At 49.7% G+C, this 23482-nt stretch overlaps 1 long non-coding RNA gene across 2 annotated transcripts; it reads left to right on the forward strand.

Annotated features, from left to right (window-relative positions):
- Positions 1-5765: 5765 nt before the first annotated feature.
- Gm34301 lies at positions 5766-8801 on the forward strand. 2 transcript variants are annotated; one of them, XR_003953093.1, is made up of 4 exons: positions 6212-6611; positions 6790-6917; positions 7149-7476; positions 8249-8801. It is a non-coding gene; the product is annotated as a predicted gene, 34301 (long non-coding RNA). The 2 variants fall into 2 exon arrangements; XR_003953094.1 differs by lacking the exons at positions 6212-6611; positions 8249-8801 and adding an exon at positions 5766-5998 and having other exon boundaries at positions 7149-7240.
- The last annotated feature ends 14681 nt before the right edge of the window (positions 8802-23482 follow it).

The raw sequence follows: 23482 nt of genomic DNA on the forward strand, positions 1-23482 counted from the left end.
GGAGAGCTTTCTAAAAAGTGGCAGAACATTGGAGCAACTCCTCAGCAGTGGGAAGAGGATCCTTTCTGGGTCAGTGGGTCAGTGCCCGGAAGCCCACCTCTGGACCTGAGTGTGCTTTCTCATGCCTAGTCGCCCAGGACTTGTGAGGCTGCCGCAGGAGGATGGCGAACTTGAGGGCAAAGCCAAGTGTGGCGGTGCACACCCTTAATGCCAGCACTCATGAGGCAGAGGCAGAAGGATCTCTGAGAGCTCGAGGCCAGCCTGGTGTACATATTGACGTCCTGAACAACTAGGACTACAGAGAGACCCTAACTCAATCAATCAATCAATAAGTGTGAGAACAGTCTGGGCTACAAATCAAGACTCAGCAACAGAAAACTAAAAAGGAAATGGAAGTGGGGGAAGTAGAAGACTATCTCTAGGGGAAAAAAAAATTCCTCACAGACCAGTGTTCTATGCAGAGATACCAGAGCATGACCCCTCCAATTTAGACTGGTGTGACTAAAAACCAGTTGATCTGGGCTGAGGACAGGTGCAGAGTTGAGGTCATGCCCACCCACCCACCCCCAGCCTCAGCCATCATACTACATACACAAGAGAGAAAAAAAATGAAGGCACTCAGGGCCGCCACGCACCATCTGTCTCCCAAATAGTGGCAGTTCAGGCAGGCTTATCAGCCTGCTTCTCTGATCTGACCTGCTCCTGGCCACATCCGCAGTCAGGCCTCGTGCGCCCTTCGCCTTACTGTCCAAGGGGAAAATTCGTCCCTTGCCTGGCTCCTCTTCCCCTCCCTGGCCAGTGTCCAGCAGAAGCTTTTCTCAGAAACTTGGGGGCACACTTATAAAGGTTATCTGGACGATGTATGTATGCCAAAGAGGCAGGCTTCAGTGGATATTAGAGATTACAGACTCTCCTCTTCTCCCCATTTCCACCCCCCCCCTTATTTTTTTTTCTTTTTTTCAAACAGAACTACAGAGGAGGACACCAAAATTCTTGGACCCTAAGGAATTTTAAAAAGGTTATCTTGATTACTTAAGCAGGGGTTTTCTGAGACTCCCAGCCAGTGGGAAAGAAGAGAAACTTCTACAGTTATATAACCCTTTAGCAATTGGTTAGGTAAGACCTAGGGCCTGGGCAAACAGAGAAACCAGGAGTGGCAGTGTGCCCATTAACCCTTTCAAAGCCTAGAAGACAGCCACAGGGAGGGTTGGGTTTGTTTTGTTTTGTTTTGTTTTGTTTTGTTTTGTTTTGAATCCCTAGGCACCCACTAGGCAGTGGTGGCACATACCTTTAATCCCAGCACTTGGGACACAGAGGCAAGTAGATCTCTGGTAGATCTCCGTGAGTTCGAGGCCAGTCTGGTGTACAGAGGGAGTTCCAGGACAGCCGGGGCTACAGAGAACCCCCACCCCCACCCCCACCCCCACCCCAAAGTCCCTAAGGCACTCGGCTACTCTGCCATTTGCTAAAACAAGCCTTCACTCCGAAACCAAAGTTCATGAACCCAACCTTTCCATGTCTGCTTTTACTTCCTCTTCCAGGTCTTCCCAATCTGCTTCAGCTGTGTGCTAAGGAGGAAAGTCCACATTTCTCAGTGCACTGTGGTTGGCCTTCCCAAGCAGGCGAACTCTGTATGTACCCCAGGGCTGCCCAGCATTGCCCGGTACAGTTTCCTATGTATCCCCTGGATGGGAGGAGCACTTGAGACAGTCGGACTGCAGGAGAAAACTGAAGGACTGTCTCCATCTCAGAAACCTTAGCCAGGAGGGGATGGGGGCCTGGTGCTTCTGGTTTGGGCCCAGGGATGCTACACGGGGCAGGAAGCCCTCTCTAAGGACATAAAAACAGAGGATAATCTGCCTTAAATTTTCCCAGCTTTGACACAAAAGGGGGGAAATAGCCTGTACAGTAGGAGAGAGCATCTAGACTAGAAGGTGTAGGGAATATCCCAGGAATTGGCAACCCCTGATGCCTTGCGAACCTGGGACCTAGGAAAAGACCAGGGGCTTTATCTGGCCTTGGGCAGGCTTCCAACCAAGGGGTTCACACAAAGTGAGCCCTCTGCCTCCCCAGAGCACAACCTGGCCCTGCAAGAGCCCAAGAGGACTCAAGTCCCAACACATGGGACCCTCCCAGACCCCACCCAGCCCTCACACCAATCCCAATCACATGGGCGAAGGAGGTCAATGTCGTTCAAGTAATTTCTCTGCGAACACAAGATGGCAGCCTTAAATAAATGCAACCCTGCGCAGCTTTTAATCTTACACATCATTAAATTCCTAATTTACACATTATGTTTTCGTGGGCCAACCCATAACTCATTAGTGTTGAACTCACGAGGTATAAAGACCACGGCACGATGGGCGCCAGAGCGCTGTCACCTGCCTGGGTTAACAGTGCCTGCCTTGGGGGCAGAAGGAAGGCATGAGAGGCGCACTGGGGTGCTAGTCTGGGCCAAGGCCGCAGCACAGGGGACCCGTGGGTACCAGGTTCAAGGTTGCATGTCGTGCTCACAGCGCTGCTGCAGGGTAAAATGTTCCCTCCAACCCTCCCGGGGCCCGCAGGCGCGAGTCCACTCGTGCACACTCACTGCTGGCACATTGGCACCCGGGTGGTGGAGCGGGGCTCCAGGCCTTTCAGGCCTCCTTGGCAGACATTTTCCTATGGAACAATTTCAAACGAGCAGTAAAAAACCAGAAACCACACAGAGTTACAAACTCTGGCTGGTTATGGGGCCCCTTTCTCCACCTCTGGCGGGGGCCCAGGGCCAGGAATTCATCAAAAGGCAAAGTGTACACGCTAAGGGCTGTGGGCGCTCTGTTCTGAGGTCCCATCTCTCCTCTTCTCCTATTGTCGAGCAGAGCAGCCTTAGCCCTCAGTTTTTTGTTTTGTTTTGTTTTGGGGGGTGGGGTGGGAGGGTGGGGGATGGGGGTGAAATGCAAGACCGTGAAAGCTGCTGCTTCCCTTCTAGGGAATGGACAGGCAGGGTCACCCAGTGTAATCTGATCGTCAGCCCCTGGCCTGGGCAAGGCGTACCCTGAAGGAGAGGGAAGCTGTGGCCTGCTCCGGCCTGGGATCTTAGGGACTTGATGTGTGCGCGGGACCGGAGCGCGGACGAGCTGGCCTCGCTAGGCGGTACAGGGCCAAGCCCCTTAGGTGCTTCGCGTCTCAGCCAAAGGCGGCCAGCTCCGCGCCTGCGGCGGAGTGGGAGGGAGGAGGCTGGGAGAGCGCCCCGCCCTCGCCGCCCGCGGTCACAGGGGCAATTACACTCCTCGCTGCAGACGGTTACCAGCTCGCCCGCGCATCCCTCTCCGGCTCCCCTCCCTCCTCCGCACAACTGCTTGCTCCATCTTAGCGAGGGCGCCGCGGAAACGCGGCGGCGGCCGGCGGCCTCTGGGGACTTCCCTAGGCTTCTGGCTCTCCGTGAGCCGCCCAGATCGCTGGGGCGAGGCCGTCGTCCTCCCCACCACCAGCCTGGGGAGCGATTTTGCCGATGGTGAAAGGGCCGCCAAACCCTTCCCCGAGGCTTTGCAAAGCCCCAGCCCCAACCAACGCAGCAACCCCCACTCCTCTCCAATCTCACGGGTGCCAGTAATCCGGGTGCCCCCCTGACCCGTGTGTCCTTTCCTAGTCCCAGAGCACGATTAAATCTCTAGCCCGAAACCTCAGAGGGCTTTAGTCTGCCAGGCAGGCGTCCTCGGCACCAAATTAACAGTCCCCCCCTCCCGCCCCCTATGGCTTCTACAATTCCGGAAGGTGTCTTTGAAGCTGTGAATGAAAACTCGGGTTTTGGATTAAGGCTTTATTTCCACCTAGCTGCGTGATTTGAAGCGAGTTTCTTAACCTTGGATGTTACATCTGCAAAGTGGAAGAAATGACGCCCATCTAAGGGTGGCTGCTTGGACTGGGAAGAGATACATATGGGTAGTAGGTGACATGCTTGGCACAATATCCTGGTGGAAATCATTATTGCCACAAGGCCACAACTGTGGTGACATTAGTCAGATCTCCACCACCACACACAAACCCGAGGCTAAGGCCTGTCGGAGTTCTGGCACGCTTCCTGCAAAACAAGGTGCGCAGAAGCCACGAGCTAGGCCTGAAGGGAGGACAGTGGGAGCGAGGGGTTGCTAACCAAGCGAATCCCTCAGCCATCCTTTACAAATGAATAGGGCTCTGTCTCAAGCTTCCGCCATTCCAACGCCAGGTCTACAACGCCTAAGGCTTAAACCTGGCGCGGCAGTAAATTTAGCCTGAAGGCAGCGCCTCTTGTGGGGCGGGGATGGATGTCTCCTAGCTGGAAGGATGGAAAGCGATCAGGGTAGGGAAAAGGAGTTGCTTCTGGGAAGAAGGGTCTGGGAAAAGAAACATTTCCGGCCGCTGGAGGGGCACTGACGAAAAGAAATAGGACGCAAAAGAAGCCCCCCCCCCCCCAGAACTTGGGCCACTGTGGGAGCCGAGCGAGACAGACTTCCCATCTGGGAAGGGTTGCCTACGGGTAATTGGGTTTGCTCGAGTTGCCTCTATAATTAATAAGTGATTTGACTTGGAGATTGGAAATAGTCATTGAAAGGAAGCCGCAGGCTTAGGGGTGTGAGGCCCGGGAGCCTCCCTCCGAAATCCAATGGCCGAGAAGAAGGACGGTTTGAGGAACAGGACGAATGTGATAATATTGGCATCCAACCTTCTAGTGTTTGAGTAATTCGTTGCTTAGCTACTTTGGATAGGCCATTATTTTGCAAACTGGAAACATTTGCAAGTGGTGATATTTTGCTCTTGCCTGACGCAGGGGCTGCAAACCTACCCCACTCTGCTGAACTCTTCGAAATATATATGCATAAATTGTTCCTAATGAGACCATCTGTTTTTTATGGCCCCTCTGGAAGCAGGAGGAACCCGAGGACTGCTCCGTCTTGCAGAAATCTGTGGCCAGGCAGGCCTGAGAAATAAATAGGGGAGACGAGAACAATACGTCGACAGCGCAGACAGCCGGTTCCGTGGCTGAGATGTGTGCCTGAGATCCCGTGGGTACCCGCCATTTAGGCCAACCCCAGGCAGCTTGGAGCATGGAGATGTTAGGAGATTCTGCTCCGAAGAGGCCCGGGAGCTGCGAAGGGGGTTCACAGAATACAAGAACCTGATTTTTATTTTTTAATTTTCCATGTCTGGAACATAGCCAGAGCCTCAAGGTTGAGCCTCCTCTGGGATCCTAGGACACCAAGATCCTGTGGGTGGCCTCGGACATCGCCCACCAGCCTGGAACCCTGTCTCACGAAAAGGGTAGATAGAGGTGTCCTTGAGCCTCAGGGACTGAGCCTTTACTCCAGGGTTTGCTTCCAGCTTGTCCCAAAGGTTGGGCTTTCTGCTCCGAGTGTCTGGCAGGCCCAGCAACTCGGCCTGAGACCTCGCGGAGGGTGGCTGTTAATTGGGGCAGTGCGAAAGACGCTGCTCCTACCCCTTTGTGGTAGGGGGTGGGGGTCAGGAATGGGCAGTGGGGCTGCTTAATAATAGAGGGGCTGCCCTGGGGAGCCTCAGATATCGGTAACCCCCATGATTAATTCATAACCCTCCATTGCGCCTGGCACCGGCTCGGGTCTTTAATCGGTTGTGAATGTCAGTGAGGCTTCGCCTGAGCGCCGTCTTTTGAATGTGTTGAAGCACACACCAGGAGACAAAGTTGCCATCTGCTCCGGGGACCAAAGCAACTGGGCACTGGAAGGGCTCGTCCTCCCGCTGCTCAGGCTGCCCCTGGGGGCCTTCTCGTAGCCTGACCTAAAGCCAACACAGTCTAAAATATCCCTTATAGCCACCACTACTGGGATTTCAGAGCCTGGGGGAGAGAGAGAGAGAGAGAGAGAGAGAGAGAGAGAGAGAGAGAGAATGGTGGAAACTCCAGCTTGCTACGTAATAGACTGTACCCCATGGGAAGGCAGCTCCGAGGTCACCCAGACCTAGGCCTATGATAATGAGATTATAAAACCCTGCTGTTTGTATTCGGGTAAGTGTAGGGGATAAATAATATACAGAAATGGGGATAATTTAGGAGGGGAAGCCCCTGAAGAACAAAGCTCCTGGCCCTTGGACTCCAAAGAGTCACACAAGTGACAAGTGACCCCTTCTTGCACAGGAGGAAGCAGGGTTGGGGACTTGGAGGGGGAGGGGAAACAGACCTTTTAAAGGGGGGAGGGGAGCAATGGATATGGAAAGGCTCAATGAAAGTCTAACTGTCCTTAGAGGTCTCTGGCTGGCCTCTAAAGAGATGAATCTCAGGACTTTGGGTCAGGGTGGGGAAATAGGCAGCCTCCACTTAGCTTGCTGGGAGAAGCCCTGTGGCCACGCTTCCCCTTATTGCCACCCCCACCCCAGACTGCAGTGTGTGCAGTGTGTTAATCGACCTCTTGGCTATGGACCTTAAGGAGGACCGAATGGCAGAGGCAGGGGGTGGGGTGCCTTCCTGCCACTGGTCTGAGCTTCGGCACTCCCCGGCTACACTTTGAGTTGCCTCTTGTGGCAGAGTCTCCTCTGCAGATTGTTATTCCACACTCCCTCAAGCACCGAGCACCGGGGCTGAGGCATCTACTGAAGGAATTGGAACTGCATCAGCAGCATGGGTGGGTGGGTGGGTGGGATTTAGAAAATAGTCAAAACTGCTTCCCTCTACCCCCCAGTCTCGAATAATTTCCCCTCCCCCTTCCAGGCCACCCCTCCCCTCCCCCCTCAATTCTTTAAGGTTTGCAGCCAGTCTTGTCATATGGTTTTGTTTCTGTGCTACTTTTTTTTTTTATTCAGACACCAAAATTGGACATGTGTAGAAGTAACCGGGCTGGAGAAGCGAGGGGTTCCGACTCAGCACAACGGCTCACTGTACCTTCGCCACTCCAGCCCCAAAGGGACACCATCTTGTCTCCTGTGAATGGGTAGGCCCTTGGAGTCTTTCTCCTCTAAACCTGACCAGCCTGTGTAGCAATTTTCAGAAGCCCCTAGCCCCAACTAAATCTATGTGTATATGGGAGTATGGGGGTATGTGGGGGTTCCCTTTGGATTCAGCAGCAAAGAGCTTGCTATTTTCTATGGAAAGAACCCCACCTTCGGTAGACAATGTTACCTCAAATATGAATGTTTAAAACCCAACTGGTCTTCATACACAGGACTTCTGACAGTTAGAGGTCTCCTCCCGATCTGATGACCCATCTCCAGGTACTCATCTTCACTGGACCTTCCTCCAGCAATTGTCTGCCACTGCAACTCTGACTTTGCCTCCCAGCCAAGCAGTTTCTCTTCCTCCCAGTGGCCTGTGCAGTCTCAAAGGGGCACACTCACAGCACGGAAGCTTCCTGGCCTCCTGCCTCCCTGAGCTGGTTTCCTTTCACAAGCTTTCTTCGAGCTGCTGGGGCCACGGCAATGCCTGCGGCTCCTTTGCAGCTCTCGGTCTCCCTGCAGAGTGTCAGGCTGTGAATCCGCCTTCTCCCTGCAAAGGTCAGGCCTCCTCCTTTCGAGTGGCCACAGTTGGGCTTTGCCCTGCAGAGCTCCCACACTACGGCAGCCTAAATATGGGTTTGGGGGGGGCCATACCCAAGCCCAAGGGGTGCAGGCTTGATGGAGGGAAACACTGCAAACCTCAAAAGCAGTTCAGACTTTCCAGCCAGAGACTCAAGGAGGGAGGGGGGAGGGAGGCTAGAAATGCAACAAGAATTTAGGCCCTTCATTTCCTAGGGAAAGATCTGGAAAGAGGCCTCTGGCATCTGCAATGACAAGCTTTAAAGTGTCCCTGCAGTTTCTAGGGCCAACTCACCCCTGATAGGCTGCAGTTAACTTTAAGCAGTAATCAGAAGCTAACAGCTTTAGGCTTAGGACTCAGTAACCACCTGATACCAAATCAGCTGCAGCTCCCCTCAAAAAGGGACGGGGGGGGGGCAGTCTTTCTACCACCCAATGCCTGAGAGTAGTAAACTCTGTTAACAGCAGGGAGAAGGATGTAGAGAAAAATAAGAGGAAAAGCCATTAAATTTGTTTCCTCTAAAGAGCACTACTCCCTCCGTTTCTCTGAACCGTACCTTAAAAGTCAGAAGAGAGACCGCTTTAACTTTTGTTTGGTTTAACATTGCCAACTTGAAGTCAACCATAGCCCCCACCCCCCAAAAAAAAAAGGTTTTGTAAAATATTTAATCTAGCTCAAACAATTTCCTGCAGTCCCTAACTGGACCACCCTACTTACTGAGAGGCTGCCAAAAATCTGTCTTGACTGCAGGCTGGCAACCAGAGGCCCTCCAGCTGGAGCAGCCACAAGACTACTAACAGAACCAAAGGGGATGAAGGCCAGGGAACTCCGGAGGTCCAAAGCAAACGAAGAAGCTCCAGGAACAGACTGGCTTCAGATTTTTCACACTAAACGGATTGTTGGTCCTGTGACCTTCTATGGCCCACTCTGAACTCTTGTCACCAAGATATCTCACTGCCCTCCCCTCCTGCTGTCATGCAGGTGTAAGAGAGTACTGTGGGAGGGTTGGCCCGCTGTGGGTCTCCCAGCACCCTTTTCTGCTCCATTCAGTTTTCTTAAATAGGATCTCACTGAGGACTACGAGAGCCCAACGAGAGCGGGATCCTTCAAGGCTCCGGATCCTCAACCCCTTCTAAAGGCGCCGCTCACGGGGGAAAACAGCTCTGCCCAGTTTCCATTCCCGCCTCCAGAATAACGAGCCGAAAACATGTGTACTGTAAATAAAGCCTGTCTAAATAAAGCACTCGGGGAAAGGCTGCCGAGAAAACACTCTGCATCGCTCTGTGCTCAGAGTGAGTCAGCTTCCCAGCCCCCGAGGAACAATGGAGACCTTGCCAAAGGTCCCCTTTTATAGACCCCCCCAACTTCCCCCTGGTCCGGTTAGGTGATGGTGGTAGGGCACTAGTACGCTGTGACTTTTGGCTCAGAGAATGGAGAGGGAGAGGGTGTCCCCAGGGATCAAGGTTAGGATCCTGTCCTGAGATTAATGCTGCCAGGAATCCCTCTGCCACCAGCTGCGGAGGCTAAGTGGAAGCGCTAAACAAACAGAGGGCAAAGGGACGATGTTGTTCCAGGCTAAGGAGGGCCTTCTCTTGAGCTTTCCCAACTCACCTCTCCTAAATCTCAGATGGAAAGAAGGTAGCCAACTACCTGAGTCACCTCCAACTCTTCACTTCCTATCTAGGCCCACATACAGACATCGTCCTCACGTGTGTGTTGGAGGCCAGGCCTCCCACCTAGACAGTGTGAGTGTGAGCATCAAAGCAGAGCAAACCCTCGATGACGAAAAGCAGTCTTGGGACCCACGGTGCCTTCCTTGCCCTGTCTTTTATGTACTTCCTTGGGAAACTGAACACCCTTAAAGAGGCGGCGAGATGGAGACCTTTGCAAGGTGTTAACTGATTGATGCAATGGCTTCTGCTCTGGTATGAGCCAATGGTTCCAGTCCCCCGCCCGGTGACCTTGAGAAAGTCAGGGATCTACCCCAAACGCTTGGGATTTTCCCACCCCTAGAGGCCAGCCCTTTATCTCAGCCTCTCAGGCTTTTTGGCCACCCAGCTTTGTCCGGCTAGGCTGGCTAGCCTGCTCTGGGAGGAGGTACGGGAGTGGGGTGGGAGGGATGAAAAAACACCAAAGGCTTCACCCACACCCTTGCACCCCCTTCCTCGCCCGGGGCCCCTCGGCCAGTGCTCTAGCCGCCCGGTGTTGCCAAACCCTCACTGGGCAGGGTTGCGGGGTGAGGCTTTGGGAACAGGGCTTGAGCTAGAGAAGATGAGGAAAACAAGTGAAACGGGAGGGGCGGGGTGGGGTGACGGCTCATAAATCAACTGGCTCCACCCCCAGCCCTCAGAGCTGAGGCGCCTCAGCCCCGCAGGGAAGAGGAGGGTCACTCGACCACTCCTGGACGACCTCTGAGCTTTCCCTGAGCCATCGCCCCACCCTAGGCTCAGGCCGCCGTAAGACCAGCTCCTGGCCCAGATCGTAAACCGCCCGCCGGATTCGGCGGGAAGCCGCCCTTGGACGCAGCGCTCATCCGCCCAAGGGGAAGTTTATTTATAGCTTGTAAAACGTAAAGGAAACCAGACTTCGCTAGCTTGCGGAGCCTGGGCGCCTTCGATCCCCACCTGCCCACCAAGAGGGCTCAGCAGGGGGTCTGGAAAGTGGGGTGGCTTCTAGTCCTCCCCCTACTCTGCACCCAAAGGAGAAGGGAACCTTCTTCTGTTGCTGCCCAGGCTTAAATTCCCTCTCAGCGTGCTTAAGCAGGGCGCTTGATGCCACAGAGAGAGGAGGCCAGGGCCTGGGCCCTGTGTGGTTAGTGTAAAGGAGACTGAGCTGGCCCACTTGGCACGCACGCCCGGGCAGGCCAGGCAGCGCTGTGCGGGATTCCACAGCTTCCGCTCCCGACAGGGGGAAGTCCCAGAGTGCCAGGAAGCCTTGGAGTGGGTGCTCCCGGAGCCTCTCCTTGGAAAGCAAGGATGCTGTCCCCGTTCCTGCTGCGCACGTGTCTTCAGCAGAGCAGGCGAGCGCTGTGCGCCTGGGGCTGCGATCCGCGGGTGACAGCGGTTGAGAGCGCGCCCTCTCCACTTCACACCCCCGCCGTCGCCTCCTCCCCAGGGGAAGCTCCTCGCTCCGGGGTGCGCTCGGGGCAGGAGCCAGAAAAAAACGAAAAGTGCCGAGAAGACGAGGACGAAAACCGATAAAGAGCTCAGCCGAGCTCTTCAAGATACCCGCGAGTCCCCATTACTCACAACCCACCCGGGCAGCCCTTCCCAGTCCCGATGGAGTGCACCCTGCCTTGGTCAGGGAGGTGTGTGTGTGTGTGTGTGTGTGTGTGTGTGTGTACGCGCGCGCGCCCAATCGCCGGGACGGCAGTTGCGAAACAGGCTCTTGGCTGCAGCGCGGCATAATGGAGGTGGCTGGAACAATGCGCGCTTTGTGCGCGCTGGTTGTTTTCTACCCGCCTCGCCCCCCTCGCTCGGGCCGTATGGCACTTTAATCCCTACCACGGCTAGGCACAAATGCACTTGTGTCCTGTGGGTCACCGGGGGCCGTGCGGCTGGAGCTGTCCCCACCCCTCCCCCGCCGAGCCCACGGCCCGCTTGCCCAGTCTTCCTTCCTGCACCCACCTCCCCCCACCCCACCCCCGCGCGCCACCACTTCAATTCCCGGCGTGGGCCGCTCAGCCGGCTTTGGAAGCTTCCGGGCCCGCCGGCCACTTTTATTTTCCAGGCAGACGGCCCTCCCCACCCCCCCGGCGAGCACGCGCGCGCGCGCACACACGTGGAGCGCAGGCCTCCCACTTGCGGCCCTCCCTCGGCTCGCCCCGCCCGCCCGCCCGCTCGCTCCCGCCCGGCGCTCCGGACTCCTGCGAACAATAGTAAATGTCAACAGATTCCGCGCGGCGAGTGTCTGACTCGGCCGAGATAAGGGTGCGCGGTTGGCCCTGAGCTCCGCGACACCGCGGGGGGAGGCCACCCTGACCCTAGCTGGAAAGAACCGGCTGTGATGAAGCCGGTGTCGAGGGATGGAGGGCAGGAGGGGAGAGCCCCAGCCTCAGCCCCGGGAGGAGAGGCGCTTAGACGCCAGGCCTTGCCCCACCCCCACCCCGCCTAACTCTGTGCTGCTGGGCAGCCTAGGGGCCCGGTGGAAAGCCACGTGCTAGATGTCAGCCCACGGCTCGGATCTCCAGAGGACGCAGGGAAAAGGCAGGTGTGGAGGTGAAGACTCGGACAGTTTTCCACCTCCGGGGAGCCGGCACCCGAAACATGGAAAGGATCTCAGTCCTTGTCTCCTGAAACTCACTAAAATGTTTTTTTTTTTTTAAGCTCACACAACACTTGCAGTCCTCCCCCTCAATCGTCCGCAACCCACCACCCGAGTTAAAAATTCGCAAATTGATTCCCACGCGTTAGTATTAATGGGTTGTTCCTCTTAAATTGTTGCCAACTTTGCTAATGGATTATTATTTAAATTTCTTTTTTATAAAGTACGTGTTGTTTTATAGATGCGTATTTACTTAAAGAAATCAACTGCATCTATTAACATATTAAAGAGAGAATAAAGCACGGGGCCGGTGTAATGTGCTGTTCAGCCTTACTTTGGGTGCTGCGAAGATAGGAAAATCTTATTTGTTTAATAATAAGTCACTCATGAATATGCAAATGACATCGTTGCAGTACCTCACTTCTGTCACTATTAATGAGTTGCAAATTAATGTGACAACAAAAGGAAAATCTATTTAGTGGAGGAACTCAGGTTCCTACCTGGGGAGATCACCAGCAGGCCTGGAACTTCCATAGTGTAGATGGAAAGGACCGGGGATGGACACCTCACCCAGCCTTTTCCTGAAGCTACCACTATTGTTTAGACCCACGGACCTGCTTTGTCAATAGCCCCTTAAAATTCCAGCTCCAGGCCAGGGGAAGAATGGTTGCTCCAGGGTAATTAGGGCCAAGTGTGATTAATGGAAATCAGCCCACAGTTTGGAGTAAAGCAATTGGTGAAGCAGATTGGGAAGTGAGGGAGGGGTCCTCTCTCCACCCAGTTTCAAGATTCCCCGAAGCCTTTATTGGCCTCTGTTGTTTGGGATAGGGACAAATTGGGCCTGGGGTGCTCCGATCCCAGGTGGATCACAGGTACTGAGAGAGCAGCCCATGCTCTTGCGCTTGCCTCTTGGGCTTGGTTTTTTACAAGGCGGCTTTGCTGACAGATTTAAGAGCAGATCAGCTTCTTCCTGCCAACCTACTATCCAGTGGCTACAGACTGAAGTCTGCCTGTCTTCCACCGACCTTCCACTCTCCTGGCCTCCACATCAGAGACAGTTACTGACTTCATCAGTATGCTGAAGAGAGTGTTTTGCATTCACTTAAGTTTAGAAACATCTTTGCAAAAAAGTAGTAGTGGTAGTGGTAGTAGTAGTAGTAGTAGTAGTAGTAGTAATCAGTAGAATCAGAGTCCAGGTACTATTTGTCAAGAGAACTGTCTTAGAAAGATGCGGACCTTCTCTATGCAGCCTAGTTAACAATTACATGGTTTTATAAACATATGAAAAGAACCTTTAAGATCTGTGCACTCTGCTATGTCTAAGTTACTTTGTTACTTATTACTAAGGTACCCCGGGGTTGGTGGTCTAAAACAAGACTCATTTATTTGGCTCAGAATCTAGTGTGGGGCCCAGAGCATGCTGTGGTGTCATGTGGGTCAGGGGAGCTGCACTGAGCTCCACTCTCAGGATGGTGCACGCTCAGAGCTGGCAGGCCTGTGCTTCTCCTCCATGTGGGCCGCACCACAGGGTGGCTTGGGATTCCTTACAGCATGGTGGCTCTGGGCCAAGAGCTGAGCATCCCAAGAGAGAGGAAATGGAAGTTGCCAGTTACTTAAAGCCTAAGCCTAGAAGCAGATTCAGAAGAGTTTTCCCAGCTTAAAGATTCCCCAAAGCCTTTTTGGCCTCTTTCTTTGAGTAGCAGTTTAGATCTATAAATGCTCCTGGGCCTGCTCACCTGTATTAAGCAAACCCTGAATGGAGCCAGGTGCAGCCTATCCCTGCAACCTCGGCACTCAGGAGAAGAGAGGATACTAACCTCAAGGCCACTCTGGTCCCCACAGCAAAATTCTGTCTCAAGGGGGTGGGGGAGGCTGGAAATTAAGCACTTGACACACAATCACGAGGCTCTGACTCCAGAGCGCCATACCCCAGAAGAGCGAGGAGCTAGGTACCCTGCTTGATTTTGTAGTCCCAGCATTCCTCCAATGAAATGGGAGATGGAGACATCCTGGTGTCCAAAGGTAAACAGAGACCCTGTGAGGACCAACACCAGAGGTTGTCCTCTAAAACTCCATAATGCCTGCCTGAATTCACACACATTGAGCTCGTGTGTGTGTGTGTGTGTGTGTGTGTGTGTGTGTATACACGTGTGCACGCACACGCGCCGAGAGAGAGAGAGAGAGAGAGAGGGAGAGAGAGAGAGAGAGAGAGATTTACAGAAAGAGCACCCTATGGTGGTGTGATCTGTGCAATAATATATTGCTTAAGCAGTCACAGAGACCAGATTGAAAGGGAAAGGACGCAAACCCTTCCCACAAAGGGAAGTGTGTCAGAAAAGTCAGGCTATTGTTTGAAAACTGCAATATATGTGACTTCAGAAGAATACAGAACATATAAGACTTCATTTCTTCATTCATGCCTAACCTAGCTCCTCCCCACCCCCCACCCCACCCCCACCCCGGTGGCAACCCAGGTACCTCACAAGCTAAGCAAGTACTTTGACAGACTAAGTTATTTTAAGACTCAGTGCTCAGTGTTTTAAGACTTTTACAAGTCTTTAGCTTCAGTTTATTGGCCTTGCTATTTTTATCAAAATAAATGCAACTATTTTCCTGGGGGAGGAGACTTTGGATAAAAACTCACTCAAGGCAAACTCAACAAGTTTAGTTAAATGTTTCTCATCACTACATAATGTGGCCCCTTCATATATGGAATTTTTACTGTTTTCTTATTTAATTATGGATCCCTGGATGGACAAATTGATGACCGTGAGAAGTGAAATCTTTCCAAGGACATAAACATCTGTAAATCAAATGAATTTGGTCAACATGCCAAATGTGTCCCTGTCTTAGACTATGCAACTCTGCTTGCTAAATAAAAATATCTAATTCTTTTAAGCCAAGTGTAGTGGTACAGGGTGGTAATCCCAGTTCAGGTTAGAGCAGAAGGATCGGGAGTTCAGAGCCAGCTACACATTGAGTTTGAAGTCAGCATGGACTACAAAGAACACTGTCTCAAAGAAATAAGTGATTTTAGCTATCCTGTTCATTTACTTATTTGACATACTAAGAATTAAACCCAGGACCACGCCCAAGCTAGGTGATTGATGGATCAGGAAGGAAGTCATATTTTAAATTCCTTTTACCTTTAAATCACAAGGCTAAAGTTCTGTTACAGAGTCTGGGGAGAGGTGACTCATGGGGTAAAGGCACTTGCTGCCAATCTTGGTGACCTGCATTAGATCCCTGGAGCCCTGGAAAGATAGAATCATGTCCTCCACTTGCATACCATGGCATGTACACACAGAAACAAATGCATGTAAGATATTTTAAACAAATGAAGATTACATCTGTTTCCAAGGCAGAGGGAGCAAGCTGGTAAGCAGTGCTCCTCTAGGGCTTCAGTGCCCCTCTCCAGCTTCCTACCCTAGGTTCCTGCCTTGGCCTCCCTTGTTGATACACTGTAGCCTGGAAACCAAATGAACCCTTTTCTCTCTCCAAGCTGCTCTGTGTTCTGTGGTGTTTAGCTCAGCAGCAGCAATCTAACTGAGACAGTAGCCCAGGCTAGCTTCAGACTCCTGCAGTCCTCTTCTGTCATCCTCCAAAGGGCTGTGTTTATAGGCAGGAAGCAACAAGGCCCATTGCTGCACCATGGATTAAGGGGAAACAGAAGGCTAATCTATCAAATTCCTTAATGCTCTCAAGCTTTTTCAACTATAGAAATTGAATTGCATGTATAGATTATTTATTTTTTTGAACACCAAAATATCACTACAGTATTACTGAATTCATTTCATCTTTGCCAATATTCGATTCCCAACTTTCCCAAGGTTAAAAGGACGCTCTCCGAAGAGCATGTTTTACCTTGTCAGGGGAGTTAAGGTTATTTGATATAACACTTTGGAATAAGCAAAACAAAAACCAAACAAAAAAGATCCCTAGCTATTTTTTCAATGAAATGTTCTAAGAGTACATAATCCTTACAAACTTCAATATAAAATAATTTTTTTTAAAAGAGTAAACCATAATCAGTAGCAATGGGGATACTTCTAAGTAACTTCTGAAGGAGAGCTGTCCCCTCCCCCCCCCCAAAAGCCAGTTTTGTGGCCATTTACAAACATTTTTTTTGGGGGGGGGTCTGAGACAGGATTTCTCTGTATAGCCCTGGCTGTCCTGGAACTCACTTTGTAGACCAGGCTGGCCTCAAACTCACAAATCTGCCTGCCTCTGCCTCCCAAGTGCTGGGATTAAAGGCGTGTGCCACCATGCCCAGCAGGCCATCTACAAACTTATTTCAACATTCCTTTGAAGTAGAAATTTCTAGTAATATCATGTGACACAGTCTCATGTGCTATTTTCCTGAAGCAGGCCCATGAAAGGAAGTATGATGTTTGGAGAGAATATATATATATATAGTAGAACGGAACAGACAGTGACAGGGCACTTGCGTAGCTACCTGAGCAACACTTTGTTGGTCTTGTGTCTTTGCCGACCTTCACTTTGTTGAGAGAGGCACAACAGAGAACTTCTGGTGTCCCTGCTGGTCCTGGTTGCTCCCGCTGACTCATGTTTGGTGACACTTTTTGAACTGGACGATTGGTATCTGGACACTACTGAACTGGACTGCTGGTGTCCTGACAAACGGGAATTGAAATCACCCCCAAAGAACTGCTTCTAAACAGGTTCACATCCCCATTATCCAGTTACCCATCTTTTCTCCACTTCCTTTGAACAGTGGGCTAGAAGGGAGGTCAAAGCATTTGAGAACTCTTATTAAAGTAGATTTTGAAAAATCCTTATTTATGGATAGTTCTGTTCTTAGAATTCTCTTTTTAATTAGTAGCTGGGACTATCTTACCCACTACCTCAACTAAAGACTCCAGTAAATTATTTATTTATTTATTTAGGCCATGTTATACATTGAACCCAGGATGCACTCTGCCACTGAGCTACATTTCCAACTCCTTTGCTGATATCTAAAAGTCTTGATTTTTGCCTTCTTTTGAAAATAACACACACAAACACACACACACACACACATCTGAGACAGGGTCTCACTGTGTAGCTACAGCTATCCTGGAACTCACTCTATAGACCAGACTGGGCTCAAACTCCCAGAGATCTGCCTGCCTCTGCCTCCTCAGTGCTGGGATTAAAGGTATGGGCCAGCTTTAAAATATATTTATTGTGTATGTGTGCCAGTGCCCTCACGGGCCAGAAGAAGGCATCAGGTCCTCTGGAAGAGCAGTGTTCTTAACCAATTAGCCATCTCTCCTGATTAAAAAGGTCTTTTGAGTGTGTGTGTGGGGGGTGGGGCATGTAGGTACACTTGTGAAAACACACACACACACACACACACACATGTATAATGTCTTCCTCTATTGTTTTCACTTCGTATTTTGGAGACAGAGTCTCTTTCTTTGAAAGCAGAGCTTACATATTTAGCTAGACTGGCTAGGCAGTGTGCTTTAAGGATTTGCCTGTCTCTACTTCCCCAGGTCTGAGTTGACAGGCATGGGCTACGGTGCCTGGCTGCTGCATAGATGCTGGGGAATCCAAATGTGGGTCCTTTTGATTTCATGGCAAGCGCATTACTGACTGAATCATCTCCCCAGACACTGAAAATTAACTTTTAACATTGGTCAACAGTTCAGCATTACATTTAGATAGTAATTAGAAGTCAGGGTATAGATCTCCAGGGAAAATATGCTTTCACCCTACACAAGCCAACAGAGACCTTTAATGAGACTAAGGAGACTAAGGATGGACCCAGGGCCTCAGGGCCTTTCCCATGCTAAGCACACACACTCTATCACTGAGCCATACCCCCAGCCTCTATCCTATTTAAAATTGCCATGACAACTGAAAATCCAAGGCCATACCCTTTAGGTGGAATTTTTTTTCTGAACCTCAAGTTTGAAGTTCAAGGTAAATCCTTACCTGATTCTTTTTTAACACCCGTCTTTCAGCTCTGTCATCTGACAGAAGGAGAAGAAAATATGTAGCTAACTCCCATGTTGCCGAGACACTTGGTTGGATTCAATTAGCCTATTTACTGTCTACTCCGCTTTTAAAATATGTACACAATTATTTTGGCACTCCTCCCTTCAAAAGGTGGAGCCCGATTTCCCTCGGAGTTGTGAGCTGTATTTAGCAACTCATTCTTAATAAATAGAATGGGACAGAAATGACTGTGTGACACCCAATGTTAGGACATAAAAGGCACTATGACTTTGTCTTTGAAATCTGGGGGACGCTTACCAGTCAGATAACCAGGACATGCAAGCAGGGCCACAGAGTGAGCCACATGCCAATAGCCATGTGAGGGAGCCATCTTGGAAAGAGATCCCACTTGAATCTTCACATGACTCTGACCACTGCTGACAACTCACCAACAGCATGAGATGTTGAGAGCCAGAAGTACCTAGCTAAGGCGCTCCTTATGCCCTGATCTCTAGGCACTCTGGGAAACAGATGGTGCTAATTCAAGCCACTACATGGTGGGGTTCTGTGTATAGCAGTGGATAATGAAAACATAAATAAATCTTATCCACTGCTATAGCACATCACCCCACCATGTATTGGCTTGAACTAGCACCGTCTGTTCCCCAGAGTTTTGCTTGCTTGCTTGCTTTCTTTCTTTCTTTCTTTCTTTCTTTCTTTCTTTCTTTCTCTCTCTCTCTTTCTCTCTCTCTCTTTCTTTCTTTCTCTCTCTCTCTCTCTCTCTCTCTCACTCTTTCTTTCTTTCTTTCTTTCTTTCTTTCTTTCTTTCTTTCTTTTGGTTTTTCGAGACAGGATTTTTCTATATAGCCTTGGAACTCAACTCTGTAGACCAAGTTATCCTCAAACTCAGAGATCCCCCTGTCTCTGCCTCCTGAGTGCTGGGATTAAAGGTGTGGGCAGCCACAGCCCAACAGCCCCCACACACTTTTAAATGCTGTTTCTTTTGTTTTGAGACAACATAGCCTTGGCTGTCCTGAAACTCAAAATGTAGCCCAGAATGACCTCAAACTCACACAGATAGTCCTGCCTCTGCCTCCCAAGTCCTGGGACTAAAGGTATGTATGACCACACCCAGCTAACTTGTAGCGTGCGTGTGCGAGCACTCACACACACACACACACACACACACACACACACACACACTATAGGGCTGAGAACAGAACTTTTTTCCACCACCTAGGTCACAGGGATCAAACTCAGGTCATCAGGCCTGATAGCAAAAGGCTCCTTACACACAGAGCCATGTTGCCAGTCCCTCGCCATTTTTTCCCCCTCAACCTCCAGAACCATTTTCCAAAAACTCGTGAGGACTAACCTACATTAATTACATGGCTGGGAAGGAGAGAGAAGACTGAAGAGAGGGAGAAAAAGCAAGTTTCCCCGTGAAACGCGGAAGCAGAGGCGGTAAAGCAGTTTTAAATAGTTCTTTTGATCACTTGGCAGTTGCAAGTCAGAGCTCTGTAAGAGCTCATTAACATATTCACTCACGGAGAGGAACCATTCTTGAGGGTAGAGTCAAAATGAAAGCAAACACACCCAAAGTCTGAAGAGAAACCAAGATCATTCATTTCTGGAGGAGGTAAGCCCCTCCCTCGGGGGGAGGGGCGGGGCGTGACTTGCCAAAAAGGTAACTTGCTTTCTTTCCCTTCTTCTTGGTAGTTTTTCAATAACTCCAATGACAAAATGTTCAGCGTGTGCCCTAAGTGACTCAGACCGTTTCCTGTCCCCAGATCTGGATATTATAGAATCAACTTGTGTTGATTTCCTTCTGGTAGCTCACATTAGGCAAGAGAAGAGAAGAAGATGTTAGGAGAGGAGAAAAGAGGAGGGAGAGAAGAGGCAGGGGGAGGAGAGAGGAGGGGGAAGGAGGGAAGAGGAAAGAAGAGAGGATTTGACAAGCACAAGACCTTGGATTTAAACGCTCATCGCCCATGTTAAAAAACCAAACATGGCAGGCAGCACCCACCTGCAGCTTGATAGTCGCATCACCAAGTTGAATCACTGAGCTCCAGAGTTAGTGAGAGACCCAGCCTCAAACAAGTAAGGTGGAGCATAATTTAAGGTATGATGGTTTGTAGAGTGGCACTTCTTGGCGGTGTGGCCTTGTTGGAATAGCTGTTGAACTGTGGAAGCCTGGCTCTAGAGGTTTCCGAGGGAAAGAATTTGAATATCTGGCCAAGAGACTGTTCTAGTGATATTTTAGTAAAGAATGTGGCTGCTTTTTGCCCCCATCTGAAGAATCTACCTGAGACTAAGGTAAAGAGATTTATATTAATTGCATTGACCAAAAAAAAAAAAAAAAAAAAAAAGCCTAACAGAGACTTTGTTCTCTGGTTAAGTCTCATGAAGTGAGCTTTGTATAAGCGTAGCAAGCTTAGAAAGGAAAAACATAAAATTTATGGTTCAAGTAATAAATGGGCACCAGGAAGTGAAATGGAGCTGAATCCTGTGTTCTAGGAGATAAACAGATTGAGGGAGTGGTGACTTTGTGGCAAGATCCCACCCAGCTAAGCTTATTGTTTATGCATTCGCCATTGAACAAGGAATAGTTATATTATATCAGGCATTATTATTACTTGGTTATTGTTTTCACTTGGACTTTAATCTAGGATGAACTATAATCCAGAAAAGAAACACACACAGGCTTTTGATCCGAATCTTGAGGAACAGTAGCCATGAAAAGCTTAGGCCCAGGGAGGTGGTATATGCCTTTAATTACAGGAGACAGGCAAGCAGATCTCTGAGTTCAAGGCCAGCCTGGTATATAGCAAGTACCAAATAGAGAGAAGCTTAAGTCCAGGTATGGTGATACGTGACTTTGATCCCAGCCTTCAGGAGACAGAACCATGCAGATCTCTGAGTTCAAGCTCAATCTACAGAACAATTTCCAGGGCAGCCAAGCTTAGGAAGTGAAGGAATTGGAAAACAGAAAGCTGGTGATAATATAATAGGTAAGGGGTACCATGTTCCAGCCCCAGCAAGTGGCAGAACTCGGCAGCTTTGGTTATGTGGCTCTGGCTTTAGAGTCAAGAATAGAAGGGCCTAGTGGGACAATTGATGTTGGTTAGCAGGAGCTAAGAAATTAGTAGTGATTAAGAAGAGACCAGCATCACTGAGGTGAAATCTTCTGGGAAGTGTTTTCTGAGAGCACAAAGAAGCTGTGTTCGAGAGATAGCCAAGGTTGTACCTCATGCTGCAGCTATACTTGGTAATGTGTAAGAGTGACCCAGGCGGTACTGGTTTTGAAGGCATGAAGGTGTCATGAAGAGCAGCTGAAGCTGGGTACTGTGAGAGGCATGGAAGGCCATTGGTGAAGGTGCAGCCTCAGTTGCAGTTTACAGCTCACGAATGAAGGAGTCATTCAAAGAAATTGAGGCTTGGCATCGTGGAAGAGAACCTATGAGAGGATATTGATGAGCCTAGTTGCAGTGGCAGACCCCAGCATATTGGAGATGCCAGTACCATTGGATGACCACCAAGAACGGCAGCAGCAGTGGAGTGGCCTTAGAGTGCTACAGAGGGCAGAGCGGGAGAAGTGACTCAAGCCCTTTGAAGGATCCCAGAAGATCATGTGTGGATCCCAGACATTAAAATAAGAAGTATCGTTGAAGTTGCCTTGGAGACCCCAAGATGTTAGAGATGCCAGAGCCATGGGCTATCTTCTGAGAAAAATCTACTAAGAGGGAGTGGAATCAGTTCAGGAAAATAAGTTTATTGCAGTCAACAAAGATGAAAAGGGAATTGGAGATATGAAGACTGCTTTGACATCAGCCATGGAGATGCAGAGTTTGGAGTTTGTCCAGCTGGTTTCCTGTCTTGCATTAGGGATTACAGTTAAGTGATTGGATGAATCTCAGAAGAGTCTTTGAACTTTGGACTTTTAACATTGAGACTGCTATAGACTGTAGGGACTTTGGAAGTTGGACTAAATGTACTTTTTTATTATGCTATGGCTAGGTATGGCCCTCCACAAACTCATGTGTTTGAACAAACCTATGAGGGCTAGGGAGTGGAATGTGATAGTTTGGATATGCTTACCCTAGGAAGTGGCAATATTTGGAGGTGTGACCTTGTTGGAGGAAGTGTGTCACTGTGGGGGTGGTCTTTAAGATCCTTGTCTGTCTTAGCTGCCTGGAAGACAGTCTTCTCCTGTTTGCCTTTGGAACAAGATGTTGAATTCTCAGCTCCTCCTGCACCACGTCTGCTTGGATGCTGCCATGATCCTGCCATGATGATAATGGACTGAACTTCTGAACCTGTATGCCATCCCCAATTAAATGTTGTCCTTTATAAGACTTGCCTTGGTCATGGTGTCTCTTCACAGCAGTAAAACCCTAAGATACCACCCTTGTTGAAAATAGGCTCGTGTTCTTCCTCCCAGCCCCAAGCTCCCAGAAATAAGACTCAAACTCAAAATATATTTACAAATACCTTGGCCATATAGCTAAGCTCTTCTGTGACTAGATATGACTTAAAATATACCATTTGGCTTAGCCTACATTCTACCACGTGGCTGGTTACCTGTGTTCAGATACCATGCATCTGTCTCATCACATCTTCCCACCCAATATCCAGCTTGGCTCTATCTCAGCATCCTTTCTGCCTCCCAGATGTCTTACCTCTATTTCCTGCCTAAGCCATAGGCCACAGGCTTTTTAATTGGCAGGTGATACATCCACACAATACACAAGATATTCTCTCTACACATTCCCATGCACACGTGTACACAGAGGAACACATACATACACACAAAATGAAAAAAACATAGTAGTGAATGCCTATAGCCCTAGCACTCAGATGGTAGGAGGTTACCCTCCATCACATAGCAGGCCAGCCTGGGCTCTGTGAGACTGTGTCTCAGAAAGCTAAAGAGAAACAAAACAAAACAACCAACTCTGTAGAACCAGGGAGGGCTTTGCTTTGTTTTGTAGGTTAGTAGTGATTGAAGCCTGAGCCTTATACATGTCTGAGCTACATCCTAACCCCAGAGGGAGTTGAGCTAAGAGTACAAGGATGTAATTACAGGAAAGCCATAAGGACAGTACTTTCTTGTAGTGGTTTGTAAAACACTCACTCAATATTCATTCATTTGAATATTTATTGAGCAAGTTTGCTTGTTAGTTGTTGTTGTTGTTTAAAGACAAGAGTTTCTCTGTGTAGATCTGGCTGTCCTGGGACTCGCTCTGTAGACCAGGTTGGCCTCGAACTCAGATCTGCTGCCTCTGCCTCCCTGGTGCTGGGATTAAAGGTGTGTACCACCATCATTAGGCAATCAACTATTAGACTGTAGAAGCTAATGAAATAAAGTATATAGAAGGGAAGAGGGTGTGGCTTACTAGTATAGTGCTTGCCTAGCATGTGAGATGCCCTAGGTTCAATCCCAGTATAAAACAAATATGAAAGAAAGATGCTCAGAGTCTAAAACACAGTGCTGTGGAGCCAATGTTCTATCTACTTCCACAAAAGGCTTTGGAGCCAGGTATGGTGATGTATGCCTTTTATCACAACACTTAGAAGGCTAAGGCAGAAGGATCAGCAAGTTTGAGGCTACCCTGGGCTACTAGGTCTCAAACAAAAGGCTATTGAAGAGTACTTGGTAGCCAGGAAATGGTACTGCTAGTAATGGACCCAAGTTAGAAGCTGCCCAACTGCCCATCAATGCCAGGATGAGAAAAGAAACTGTGGTATGTTCACATAGTGGAATAGTATACAACATTG

This window comes from Mus musculus, chromosome X (assembly GCF_000001635.26).
Source record: "Mus musculus strain C57BL/6J chromosome X, GRCm38.p6 C57BL/6J".
In the NCBI taxonomy this organism is placed as follows: Eukaryota; Metazoa; Chordata; class Mammalia; order Rodentia; family Muridae; genus Mus; species Mus musculus.